Source organism: Sus scrofa, chromosome 8 (genome assembly GCF_054392235.1).
Source record: "Sus scrofa isolate SSC_HxYL_T2T_F1_AM1 chromosome 8, Sscrofa_HxYL_maternal_Yorkshire_Landrace_v2.0, whole genome shotgun sequence".
In the NCBI taxonomy this organism is placed as follows: domain Eukaryota; kingdom Metazoa; phylum Chordata; class Mammalia; order Artiodactyla; family Suidae; genus Sus; species Sus scrofa.
In genome coordinates this window covers 48,265,255-48,277,558 of record NC_139390.1, presented here as the reverse complement: position 1 = coordinate 48,277,558, position 12,304 = coordinate 48,265,255, and positions in this window count along the sequence as shown.

Sequence of the window (12,304 nt, the reverse complement as noted above, 5' to 3'; positions counted from 1 at the left end):
GAGCCACATCTGAGACCTACACCACAGTTCATGGCAATGCCAGATCCTTAACCCACTGAGCAAGGCCAGGAATCAAACCTACCTCTTCATAGATACTAGTCAGATTTGCTTCTGCTGCGCCACAACAGGAGCTCCTAATTGAGGCATTTTAATAACCTTTTACTGTTACTCAATATTTTCATAACTTTAGGCTGAAAAGTTAAGTGTAACTTTAGGCTGGCTGGTATAAGCCAGCCTTTCTCAAATGTATTTAACCTTTCAACCATTTGAAAATTGTTTTTGTCTTTGTAAAAACATTACAGGAGTTCACGAGTTGTGATTTGGATTAAACTAGAAAGCAAGATATAATTTCAGATTAATTGTTGGAAGGAATTAAATTTTAATTCATGTGTTTTTCTTTTTCTTTTTTTTTTCTTTTTACGGCTGCTCCTGCTGCATATGGAAGTTCCCTGGCTAGAGGTCAAACCAGAGCTGCAGCTGTGGATCACACTACAGCCACAGCACCACCGGATACTAGCCACATCTGCGACCTATGCCACAGCTTGTTGCAATGCTGGATCCTTAACCCACATCCTCATGGACACTATGTCGTGTTCTTAACTCTCCAAGCCACAGTAGGAACTCCCATATGTTTTCTTTAAACCTTATCATACATGAAGAAGTTAGAGAAGTTACTTTTTTTATTTTAGTGACTATAAAATTATGAGAGGTTTTGAAAAGATACATTACACAGATCAGTACAAACCGGTAGCCTAAAAGTTAATATGTGATGAAAGAACAATAACACATGGCATGACAATTATTATTTAAACAGATTATGTACCAATTTGCATATCAAATGTTTCTTATTAATAGACCATCATCTCTTATATTCTTAGGTATCACAGACTAGTTCTTAAAAATAATAGCAAGCCCATCCATAACACTTATGTGTCCCAGATCTTGTTCTAAGCACTGTCCTGCTGTTATTTACCCCTGGCAGCAACCCTATGAGGTAAGTAATATAGTTATTCCCATGTTAGAGACAAGAAAATTGATACACAAAGTTTAGTAGCTCTGCACAGGTAATGAACAGCCAAGCAATGATTGGAAACTGTTAATATGGCACTAGGATCTTATTCTTTTAACTACTATGCTAAACTCTCACAAAACAAATTTTTGCAGAAAACCTCTTAAGCAATTATATCAATGTACTGTACAAAAAAATCAAATGAAATCTGTATGTCCTCAAAATCTGAAACATCTTCTTTAACAGGGAAAGATTTTGCATTATTCTTTGATATCCTTGAACCAATGTTTTTGTTGTTGTTTCTTGCTTTTTTTTTTTTTTAAGGGCTGCACCTGAGGCATATGGGGTCAAATCAGAGCTACAGCCACCGGCCTACAACACAGCTATAGCAATGTGGGATCCGAGTCACTCTGCAACCTACACCATAGCTCACGGCAACACCAGATCCTTAACCCACTGAGCGAGGCAAGGGATTGAACCTGAATCCTCATGGATCCTAGTCAATTTTGTTAACTGCTGAGCCATGAAGGAAACTCCCCAAGCCAATGTTCCTATTTCACTTCTCCTATATAATTTTATCTTATGTAAAACAATGTTTACATTTGGAAATCTTTGATTATTCAACTATTATACTGTATAAAAAATGTATGTTAATTTAAATTAATTTATTTCTGGGCCAATAATGCTCTAAATTAAAATATTCTATCATTATAGTACAAAATTTATAACATAAATTTGTATTTTTTCTTCTTTTTTGTCTGTCCCACAGCGTATGGAGTTTCCAGGCCAGGGATCAGATCCAAGCTGCAGTTTCAACCACGGCCATACTGGATCCTTAACCCACTTTCCCCAACGGGGGATTGAATCTGCATCCCAGGGCAGAGACGCTGCCAATCCCCTGTGCCACAGCAGAAACTCCAAATTTGTAATTATTAAATACAAAAAAGATAAAATTGTGTTATAAATGCATTTCTAAATAACAGATGAGATTTAATTTATTCACTCTCATGGCTAAAGGTTACTCATTGTAAGAAACAGACAGTTCCAACATTAACTTACACTTTTTGTTTGTTTTTATAGATGTAAATACCAAGGAACATTATTTATATAAATATGTAATTGAGAACGCAAGGAGTTTTGTTACAGCATTATAATTTTTTCCAAGTATAATTTAAAAAATAACATGCAAGTATAATTTTAAAAATCACTATGTTCTAAATATGAAGAACTAGACTGGTGTCCAGCATGTAGAAAATTCTCTAGCATCAGCTGTTCTGAAAATGGACTTTCTATTCTCTTGCACATATTTGTTTTTTCCTTTTCAGCCAACTACAACACTCTTTTTTTTGTTGTTGTTCTTTTTGTCTTTTTAGGGCCGCACTCGCGGCATATGGAGGTCTCCCAGTCTAGGAGTCTAATCAGAGCTGTGGCTGCCAGCCTACGCCACAGCCACAAGGGATCCAAGCTGCGTCTGCAACCTATACCACAGCTCATGGCAACACTGGATCCTTAACCCACTGAGCAAGGCCAGGGATCAAACCGAACCTCATGGTTCCTAGTCGGATTTGTTTCCGCTGCGTCACGACGGGAACTCCACAACACTCTTATTATTATAGATTTAGAGGATATTTTATTTCTGTCTAGGCCAAGTTCCCCACTCTCACTCTCAAAAAAAAAAAATCGACTTCTATTTATCTCTCCCAATAGTTTTTATGATCAACTTGTCATTTTTAAAAAAAAAAAATCTAGATTGGGCTATTTATTGAAGTGCACTGGATTTTAGATGAATTGGGGTATATCTGATATTGTACCAATAAAGAGTCTTCCCATTCAGGAGCACAGCAAGTCTATCCATCTAGGCAAGCCTGTTTCACAATGAAATTTTATAGTTTTTGTTTCTTGGGTTTCATATATTTCTTTTTGAACCTAAGATACATATATTTTGACCACTTTATTTAATTTTTTTAGGGCCACATTCATGTTATATGGAAGTTCCCAGGGTAGGGATCAAATCAGAGCTACAGCTGCTGGCCTACACCACAGCCACAGCAACACCAGATCTAAGCTGTGTCTGCGACCTACACCACAGATCACTGGATCCTTAACCCATTGAATGAGGCCAGTGATAGAACCCACATTTTCATGGATACTAGTCGGGTTTGTTACCACTGAGCCACAACAGGAACCTCCTATTTTGACCACTTTAAAGTCATTCTTTCTTTCTCCTCTCTTCCTCCCTCCCTCTCATCTTTTTTTTTTTTTTTCTCTTTCTTTCCCTCTCCCTCTCTCTCTTTCTCTTGCCACCCCCAAGAGACTGTAAACTCTTACGGGATTGGAAAGGGACTGGTTTAAAATCTCCTAGGTACCTAAGACAAAGCTGGAACAGTTGCTAAGGAAGGAAATACTTGTTGAATAAATAAATGAATGAAAGGCCTGATTCATAAACTAGAAACGGCAACAGGAAGAATCTGGGGGATATTTCTGGAAAAGATTCAAAAGAATTATAGTTCCTTAAAAATGGATGATAAACGGTGGCTTGATTATACCACATGGCATATTAGACCAGTTGTTTTATTTTATTTTTTTTAACTAAAGAGAAAAATGAACTAGGCAAATTCTCCATTGTGGATCCACTCAGAGATTCAGAGAAAATAAATACATGCTTCTGATCTCCTCAGGCTTTGAGAAAAATGCTCAAGTTTTTCCACCTGTGAGGGTTCCTGAGACACAATTTTCACTGAATATCAAGGATTATTTAGGAGTTCCCACTGTGGCAGATTAAGGATCGCATTCTCACTGCAGTGGTTTGGGTCGCTGCTGAGGCATGGGTTGGGTCCCCACCAGCACAGTGGGTTAAGGATCCTGCATTGCTGCAGCTGTGGCTAGTTGAAACTGCAGCTGAGATTCAATCCCTGGCCTGGAAATTTCCATGTGTAGTGCGTGTGACAGCCCTCCCCCCCCCACCAAAGGATAATTTAGAATTTTCTTTTAAGATGGATGTCTGCTGCCTAAATATCACAGACTTAGCTGGTCCTTTAAAGTAGGGAGCATGTTGGGAGTTCCCATTGTGGCACAGAGATAACAACCCACCTAGTATCCATGAGGAAGTGGGTTCAATCCCTGGCCTCGCTCAGTGGGTTAAGGATCCAGTGTTGCCATGAGCTATGGTGTAGGTTGCAGATGCAGCTCAGATCTGGCATTGCTGTGGTGTAGGCTGGCAGCTGCAGCTCCCATTCACCTCCTAGCCTGGGAACTTCCATATGCCTATGCCATGGTGCAGCCCTAAAAGGCAAAGAAAAAAAAAATGTAGGGAGCATGTTAAATGCAAAGACTAATGGGTGGTAGGGCGGAGAAGGGATTTTTGAGTTGAGCTCCCCTCCATCTTGTCTGTTGCTTCACCCCTCACATCTAGTCTGTTGCCTGGAGAAAATCATCACTGCTGAGTCCCGCCCCAGGCCCCTAGCTTCCATCCTGATGGACAGGGCCCAGGGGGAGGGCATGCATCACCCTGGATTGGGACCTGGACCTGGATCTGGACCGGGACCAGACCCAGGGCCTCTCACACTGTGTGTGAGGGGTGGGGAGGGAGACAGAAGCTTGTTGGGTAGGAAGTTGCCCTGCAGGTGTGGAGTCTCCTGGCATCACTTAGGAAGAGAGCTGGGAGACCCTATGCTGCAGGTTTCGGTCCCAATGTCAGGCTGGGGAGGTGCCCCCACCCAAAACATCAGATGCTGTGATCCAGCTTGGCCCTTGAGAGGGCAGTCCCTCCCAAATGAGCTGTTGTCCTTCCTCTCTGCCGAAACCCGGGCTGCTCATCTCCCACGCTTGGGGCAGTGGCAGGAGGTAAGAGGTGGCCGCAGAATCCCTGGAAAGACATCACTCCTCTGCAGCCCAGGCCCTCGCAGCCCAGCCGACCTTATTACCCTGAAAACATCAGGATGTCTTCATCCCTGTGAAACTAAGTCATCCCCACGGGAAGCTAGAGGACTCCAGGCCACACCCCCTCTGGCCAATGGCCATCCCCATGCAGCTCTGTAACACACCTCCATCCTGCTCTGTGAACCTGGCCTTCACTACTTGCTCCATCCAAACCCTGAGCCCCCACCCCCACCCCCTCCCTTCAGGAGAGTACCACTGCCCTGGAGCCTTCGCTCTATCATGCACTCTGTGACCTTCCGCCTGAAGGTGGAGTGAGGGGTCTCTTTGCTGGCGGCCACGTTCAAACCCCTCCCCTGCCCCACCTCAGCTTTGAACCTCATGTCATCATATACATCACTTCCAACGCCTCATTGTCATTGGCCCGCATTCTCTGAGATTTTAGCAGCTGGCTCCTGGGTCATTGCCTCCAAGAGTAGTCCTTTCACAATTCTACTTAATTTCAACTTTCATTTGGGTCCGCCTGCAGATACCCCAGCCTCAATCCCTTGCCCTTCCTTTTTCCTGCATTCTTGCCCTTGTCAGTCACTCCACAGAGCTTGACCTCATCTGTAATGGTAACTCCTTCAGACTATCACGGCCAAGCACCCTCTGGGTCTGCTGCAGCCACCCCTGCACATCAATCCCCACACCTGTCTCTGCCCTGACATCTGCAGCCCCTCTGCCCTGGCTGCTTTGTGTTATGCCCACCCACTTTGGACCCTCTTGCTCTTAGTTACTCAGCATTCATCCTGTGCAGAGTCCTAATTATCCACCTGCTCCATCCATCCTCCTTTCTTCCCAAATCATGAACTAGCTGGGCCTGTAGCTGGCCATACATAGTACATTTTCTGAGCTTCCTTGGTTTAATATAATAATAGAACGAAAACTGTGCCACTGGAATGTGGTCCTAGGTGACGTAGCCCCTGCAGGCTAGGCTCTACAACAAAGGCACAGTTCGCTTCCTTCCCAAGCTTGCTTTCTCCTCCTCATAACAGGTACAGATATGCTTGCTCCCCAGTCTCCATGATTCAGATGAGAAAAACACCATATTATTAAAGAGAAACAAGGAGTTACCACAGTGGTTCAGGGGTAACGAACCCGATTTCCATATGCTGCGAGTGTGTTCCTAGAAAGACAAAAATTAAAAAAATAAAAAATAAAGATAAATAGGACAGAAATCCTGGAGTTCCTTGGTGGCTCAGTGGGCTAAGGAGCCAGCATTATCACTGCCGTGGCTGGGGTTCAATCCATGGCTGGGGAACTTGGGCATGCTGTGGGCATGGCCAGAAAAAAATAATAAAAAGACAGAAAGCCCCTCGGTCCCTAAAGGATTTTTTTTCCCCCAGGGTCGGACCTGTGGTATATGGAAGTTCCAAGGCTAGGGGTCAAATCAGAGCTGCAGCTGCCGGCCTATGCCACAGCCACAGCAACTAGGGATCTGAGCAGTGTCTGCAACCTACACCACAGCTCACAGCAACACAGGATCTTTAACTCACTGAGCAAGGCCAGGGATCAAACCCGCATCCACATGGATACTAGTCGGGTTCGTTACCGCTGAGCCACGATAGAGAACTCCCCTAAAGGATCATTTGAAGCTGAGACCCAGTGACCTGGAATGGTCCCTTCTGCCTGTTGCTTGAAATAGAATTAAAACCTGCTTGGTATCACAGAATTAACATTGGATTGCTTTGTGACAGCAAAGATTACAACTCCCCTGCCAATGGACTCAAACTCATCCCTTCGCCCTCCTTGGGCACCTCCTCTGCCCTACTAACAGGACACCACACTTGGGATCCACTCTTAACTGGTTGCTGCTCCTTCTCAGTCTGTTTTGCTGACTCCTCTGGACCAATCCTACCTCTAAGTATTGATGTGCTGGAGGATTCTTTTTCGTTTCCCTTCTCCACATGCATCACCTTGATGTTCTACTCCAGTTTCAGGCTCTAATCATCACTTTATACCTGCTGACTTCTTATTTTCTAGCTTCTTCTTCTTACTTTCTAGCTTATTTTCTAGCTTCTGCCCGAATTGGCACCCAAACCCCAAATGTGTAGAGTCAACTGTTGAGATGATGTTTCCATTTGCATGTCTAACAAGGATCTCAATGTGGTCCTGTCTGTGATTTGACACCTGTGCTCCTTCTCCATCTGCTCCTCTCTTAAACCTCATCATGTTGATTGAAAGACAGCAACCCTGTCTTTCCAGTTTTTCAGGTCAAAAATCTTAGAATCTGCCATACCTCAAACAGAATCTGCCGCACATCTAAGTAACTTGACCTTCAAAATACACCCACCACATGGGTATTTACCACCACTGTCATCTTGATTCACCCATCATCACCACTTGCCTCACACCTAACTGCTCTCGGAACCACTCCTTTTTTGTTGGCCCAGCAACAAAGAGTGAGCTTTTAAAAAATGTAGGTCACCACCTCCCTCCAGTCAGAATGGCCATCATCAAAAAGTCTACAAATAACTAATGCTGGGGAAGGTGTGGAAAAAAAGGAGCCATCCTAAACTGTTGATGCAAATGTAAAGTGGTACAACCACTATGGAGAACAGTATGGAGGTTCCTCAAAAAACTAAAAATAGAGTTACTGTATGATCCATCAACTCCACTCCTGAGTATATATTTGGAGAAAATTCAAATTTGAAAGACATGTGTACCCCAATGTTCACAGAAACACTACTTAGAATAGCCAAGACATGGAAGCCAACTAATTGTCCATTGACAGATAAAAGAATAAAGAAGATACGATTTAAATATCTTTATATATGTGGAATATTACTCAGCCATGAAAAGGAATAAAATGATGCCATTTGCAGTATCATGGATGGACCTAGAGGTTATCTTACTAAGCGAAGTAAGACAGACAGAGAAAGACAAATATGATATCACTTATATGTAGAATCTAAAATATGATACAAATGAACTTATTTAGAAAACAGAAAAGATTCACAGACGTAAAAAACAAACTTATGGTTATCAAAGGGGAAAGTGGAGGGGTGGAGTTTGGGATAATGTGTATACATTGCTATATATAAAATAGATAATCAACAAAGACCTACTGTATAGCACAGGGAATTGTATTCAATATCTTGTAATAGCCAATAATGGAAAATAATGTTTATAAAAAGTACAACTGAATAACTGTGCTGTACACCTGAAAATAACACATCATTGTAAATTAACTACACTTCAATTTAAGAAATAAAAGACAGACATCAGGTCTCTCTGCTTAGAATAATCTTAGTGATTTTGTTTCTTTACAGTCAAAGCTGAAGTCCTTATAATGACCTGTGAGACCCTTTGTGTCTTGTTCCGCTAAAACTTCTCTGCCATCTTCCCCGTGTTCTACCCACACCTTGTCCCTGCTTTCCCGTCTGTTCTCACTGGCTCTCCTGCTGATTCACCAGTAGCCTTGCTCTCTCTCAGCTCTCTGCCTTGGGTGTTCTTCCCACCACATCAGCACAGCACCCTCCTCCACTTCCTTCAGGCTTTGCCTTTCCATCAAGTCCTTTCCTTCACCATCATGTTATTCTAGAAGTAGAATTGATGGGTCAAAGAGCATAAGCATTTGAGTTTTGATAAATACTAAAAGATGACCAAATTACTTTCACCAATAATGCATGAGCATCCAAGTATCCCCAAAGCCTGGACAACAGAACTTTTAACAGCTTTTGGGAGTTCTCTTGTGATGCAGCATTGTCACTGCAGCAGCTCAGATCACTGCTGTGGCACAGGTTTGATCCCTGGCTAAGGAACTTCCACCTGCTGTGGCCATGGCCAAAAAACTTCCAAACAAACAACAAACAGACCAGCTTTTGAATTTTTGACAATCACAGTTTGTTTAATTTGCATTTCTTTTCTTTTGTGAGAATTTGAATTTCAGTGAGGAAGCCATTTGTATTTCTATTTCTGAAAACTGTAAGTTCATATTCCTTGTCCGCTTTTCTAAGAACGTTGGTACTTTTCTTATCTATATGTTGAGGCCTTTTGTACATTACAGAAATAAGTACTTGGGATGTGATATGAGTTGGAACAAAACGTTCCCTGTTTGTCATTTGTTTTTGACTTTATGATGGGTTTTTTTACGCAGCATTTTTATTTTATTTATTTATTTATTTTTTAGGGGCTGCACTCATGGCACATGGAGCTTCCCAGGTTGAGGGTCGAATCGGAGCTGTAGTCACCGGCGTACACCACAGCCACAGCCACGCCAGATTTGAGCTGTGTCTGCGACCTACACCACAGTTCACGGCAACGCCAGATCCTTAACCCACCGAGTGAGGCCAGGGATTGAACCTGCAATCTCATGGTTCCTAGTCGGATTCGTTTCCGCTGAGCCACGTCGGGAACTCCTATGCAGCATTTTTAAAAATTGGAAGTCTACTTCTTTAATATTTTTATGGGTTCTGAGTCAGTATTGTGTCGTGCTCTAAAAGGCCTCTTCCATCTGAGATAACTTTTTCTTCTTTTACATTGAAGTCTTTTATCAATCTGGAATTCAATTTACACAAGATGTGAGACATACATCCAACTCTATTGTGTTTTCAGATGGCCCCCATGTGTCCCCACACCATTTATTGAGCGCCCGTCATTTTCTCCGTTGACATGAAAGGCCCGGACGGATTAGTGGGTTGGCTTCAGTGTTTGAGAGCCAAGGTTAGGGTAACAGTGTTTGCTCTTTGTGAAACCTCCCCTGGCAGGCAGTGACCTCAAACATGCCACTCAGTGCTGCAAACAAGTCAAACCTGTAAGGTGCTGAAAGCCCACACCCAGAACAGGCAACTATGTCTCCAAATTGCAGCTTGAAATGTTGTGAGCACATGACTCTCATAGAGTCAGTTCCTCCACGCCTCACAGTGTCTCCTGCCATGTCTGAAGGTGGCAGGAAATGGTCATGTGGTTTTGGTGGTTTATGTTGCAGACTTGCTCCATCAACATGGGAGGAAGACCTGAGCTTAATATTTGCAAACCACTTTGAACTATGGAGAAGAAAGGTGCTGTGCAAACCTCAAGTTACCTTTAGATTTCAAGCATGTTCTTGCGACACCAGCATTCTAGGCATAAGGATGTTTTATTTCAATTAGTATAAGTTCATCCCTCTGTGTTCAACTAGCTGTGAAGCCAGGCTACTGGGTGTGGATTGTGAGGGTCGAAATTTTGGGGGATGGGATGAAGTTTTTCAGCATTGGTGATGTCATATGAGATCACTGAAGCCAGTTTACCTGGCATCTATCTACCAAGGTGCTTTTTAAACAGAAACACACATCTATTGCTCAGGATTATACACACACACACATCTACTGTTCAGCATTATATTGATGATGCTGACACTAAGATGTACTTTTGAATTAAATTCTGAATCATCAAAAATAATTATGAGAAACATAACTTAAATTTCAAGCCTATTTGGCTATACTCCTTAATGGAAATACTGTAGGACATAATGGTTAGGAGTGTTGTACAAAACACAGACAAGGGTGAGTGTAATTTTGATTCTTCCACATTTTATCTGAGTAACTTCGGGCAAGTAACCCAACTTCTGTAAGCCTTAATTTACTCATGTATAAAATTATGATAATAATTGTACTCACTGTTATAGGGATTAATAAGAAAATCCATTTAAAGCATAAACAGGGCACTTCCTGTCCTATGGGCAAAGATCAAAAAGTTTAATAATACATTTTGTGATGAGAGTCTGGTGGAGAAAGGTACACTCATATCAATTGATAAAACCACCATATAAGGCAGTTTGGCAATATCTGTCAAAAGCACATACCTCTGAGCAGCAATTCCTCTCTATGGAATTTACTGAACACATGTACTTATAAATGAGCAAATCGATAACTGGATGCAGATATTTATTGCAGTACTGTTATAATAAGAATAGAGTGGAAAAGTCCTAAATTTCCATTTATAAGGAATTGCTCTGATGGACTCAAGCTCTAATAAGGAACAGAGAAATAGTTATCAAATGGGATATTACTAGGATATACTGCTAATCAGAGAAGCAAAATGTAGGATAGTGTGTAAAAACAGGGGATGGAAAAGATATATTTGTTTGTCTAACCACAGAAAAGCTCAACTCAAGGAAATGGCAGCACTGATTTCCTCTAAAAGTAGAATTTCTTAGTGGAAGTTTTCTAGGAATTTCATGAGTCCAGAAAACATTTCACTGTATATCCTTTTCATCTTTTGATTATACTCTCTGAATGTGTAGCTTGTTTGTTTGTTTATTTATTTATTTATTTATTTATTTATTCTTATATTTTTGCTATTTTCTTGGGCCGCTCCTGTAGCATATGGAGGTTCCCAGGCTAGGGGTCAAATCGGAGCTGTAGCCACCGGCCTACACCAGAGCCACAGCAACGTGGGATCTGAACTGCGTCTGTGACCTACACCACAGCTCACGGCAATGCCGGATCCTTAACCCACAGAGCAAGGCCAGGGATTGAACCCGCCACCTCATGGTTCCTAGTCAGATTCGTTAACCACTGAGCCACGACGGGAACTCCTGAATGTGTAGCTTATTTTTTAAAAAATAAATCGTATAGGAGTTACCTGGTGGCTTAGCAGGTTTAGGATCCAGTGTTGTCACTGCTGAGGCTTGGGTTCAATCCTAGACCCAGGAATTTCTGCAGGCTGCTAGTGCAGCCAATAAATAAATAAAGTATATAGAACACTCATGACATATCTGCATGCAACACATATTAATGCTTATTTAAAATTTCAACTTAGGGATTTCCTTGGTGCCTCAGCAGGTTAAGGGTTAACCTTGTTGTGGCACTGGTTCCATCTCTGGCTGGGGAAATTCTGAATGCCATGGGTGCAGCCAAAAAAATAAATATTAATTTAATTAATAAAAATTCAACTTAGTCTTAATGGATTATCTTCCACTAAAATAAAGATACCCAGATAATTTAAAACTCAGCTGACTAAACATTTAAATACTACAAATTTTGTACTACATGAATAATTTGAAACAATACAATCCTATAAATGGTAAGGGCATTTCTTTTAGCCCATTAAGTCTCACAAATTGGGTCTGTTATCTATATACATTTCTCAAAAATGTAATGAAATATCTGGTAATTTTAAAAATCTACTTAAGCAAAAAACATGACTAGAAGGAAAAAATTTTTCTGTTTACAATGAAAATTTGTCATGAGTTAGTCTTTGAGAAAATGAGAGTTTTGCATAGATCTTAGGTGTCATTTAAGCATCTCTCAAATATTATTAGATTTTGAAGAAGGACAAAAAATACTGAACATACTCTAGAGTTATTTATTTATTCATAGTCAAGTTTTGTTTATACATCCGAGTTTCGAGCAAATTTGGATGAATTGTGAAATAGGAGAATTCTTTTCCTAT